At 60.0% G+C, this 2,130-nt stretch overlaps 1 non-coding gene across 1 annotated transcript; it reads left to right on the top strand.

Annotated features, from left to right (window-relative positions):
* The first annotated feature begins 1,624 nt into the window (after nt 1-1,624).
* TRNAI-AAU lies at nt 1,625-1,698 on the top strand. The gene has a single exon. It is a non-coding gene; the product is annotated as a tRNA-Ile (tRNA).
* Nucleotides 1,699-2,130: the final 432 nt, after the last annotated feature.

Genomic DNA, 2,130 nt, shown 5'->3' with positions numbered 1-2,130 from the left:
CAGAAATCTGGAAACATTTGGTTTGGTTGTACAAAGTTGCAACGGTGTGTCCCTCTCAACCTCCTGATTAAAGCAAGCCCATAAGCTTCAGAATATCAGGTTTCTGAACCCATCAGGGAGTTGAGGATACAAAAAAACCCAAGGAAACTAAATTCCACAAAGAGGCCTCCATAGGGTAAAAGAGGCCTCTGGTTGCCCTTATCCCTGGCAGACGGGCAGAGGGGCAAAGGAAGAGAAACCTACGAAGACACGATTAGGAGCAACTGGAAGAAACTCTAAGAGATTTTTAAGGTTTGTTGGTGGGCCGGCTTCACCCAAGCAGAGAATTCCATGCAGCCCAAACCACTGCCGATTGTCTCTGCTAAGGAGAGTAAGCCAAAAGGGGCCTGAGGGAAAAGGCCAGAAAGTGGAGAGAAATACCCAGGGAGGGCAAAGTCTTCCAAAAGCAGGGAGCATGGCAGGAAAGCTAAGGGCAACCAGTCCAAGGCACTTTGTATTAAACTGCTAAGAGCCAGGACCGAGAGCTGAGGGAAATCTCTCCAAGGCTCTCTGGAAGGAGAGAGATCTCCCAGCCAAAAAAAATAGCCGGGGGAAGACTGGAGAGCAAAGAGGATGCCCAGCAGCCCAAAGAGCAGACCTCCCCCTGCCCCCCCCCAAGCAGGAGAGATCTCCCAAGGTTTGGAAAGCTGAGGGAGCAGCAATAAAGTGCAAAGAGAAAAGTGACCCGAAGAGCAAAAATTTTGGTTTTTCAATTCACCTTCTACTGAATTTTTACTAGAGGACAAAGCAAATGCACACAACTCCGAGTTCACATGGAGGATGCTGACGCAAAGAAATGTGCTTAAGATAAGGAACATGATCTTATAGCTTTTATTGTTACATTAAAAACCAATAAGTAAATAAAGAGTTGATCTGCCTTGTCGAAAGATGGAGCTCTCCTTTCTGCAAAAGAAAAAAAGAAGAGAAAAAGCGTCTTTCGAGTCTTGCTCAGATACATGTTTGTACAAAGCAGGTCAATGGACTTCAGAAGCAACAAAGGGCAGTAAGTTGGAGGAGAGGCATGGGAGGGTTGTAGGGTCCGACGGAGAAAGGATAAAGGCCCAACTCCGAACTCGCCCTGGGCTCGCCTTCTTTCGTCTTGGATTTAGGACGCCTTAGTTCTTTTGGGACGGAGAGGGGTCAGAGGCTGTCGAGGGGGCCGACCCCCAGTCCTCGCGCCCCGCCGACGTCAGCCCTGCCCTCGGGCGCCACCACGCGTCCGCGAGCCGCACTGCAGCGCCGGAGGCCGGACGCCGCTCGCGATTGCGGCTGGGGCGAGCGCCGACTAGCGGAGGCCGGGCGGCGGGGCCGCAGGGCCCGGGTCCCCAGGGCGGCCCCTCCCGGGCTGGGGCGGCTCGCGGCGCCGGAGAGGGAGCCCCGCTCGGGACTTCTAGCGGCCGCTGCCGTCAGTGCGAGGACTCAGTTTTCCCGGGAGGAAGCCGGTTCGGCTGTGTCGGCACCGGGAAGTCTCTCTCCTCTGTCTTTGTGGAAGGAAGAGCATCTGTCCCGGCCTCCGGGGGGCAGGCGCCGGTGGAGCCCGGCCGGCGTGACTAGAACACGGTAAGTAAAGCGCGCGCCCCCGCGCGGCCGGTTAGCTCAGTCGGTTAGAGCGTGGTGCTAATAACGCCAAGGTCGCGGGTTCGATCCCCGTACGGGCCACGTGCGCGCCCTTTTTCCCTTTCCGCCCACCACGTCCGCGGGGACTCTGCTGCCTCCCCGGGGACGGAGGGCCCGGCGGCGCCGCTGCTGAGCGCTGGGCGCGGAAGCTTTACTTTATTGAAAAAAAGAAATCGCGTCGGGGGCCGGGGAGAGGTGCTGCCTTTCGGGACGGGCCAGGAGGGGCGAGCTCCCGCGGCTTTGCCGTGACCCCGCGCAGGCCTCCGGGGGGCCGGGCGGCGCGGAACGTTCACGGGCTCCCGGGCGCACCCCGCGGCTCGGGCGGCGGCGTCCGCGCGGCTCGGGCGCGGTGGGGCGGGGGCAGCGGCGGCCGGCCCGGGTCCTAGCGCCCGCCGCGTGCCGCCCCCGACGACCCTCCCGGCGCGCCGCGCCCCTCGCCCGACCCCGCAGGCCGCCGGCGCGCTCCGCTCTTCC

This window comes from Phoca vitulina, unplaced genomic scaffold (genome assembly GCF_004348235.1).
Source record: "Phoca vitulina isolate PV1807 unplaced genomic scaffold, GSC_HSeal_1.0 scaffold125, whole genome shotgun sequence".
In the NCBI taxonomy this organism is placed as follows: Eukaryota; Metazoa; Chordata; class Mammalia; order Carnivora; family Phocidae; genus Phoca; species Phoca vitulina.
Note: the sequence above shows the minus strand (reverse complement) of the source record. Positions and strands in the feature narration are given on the sequence as shown.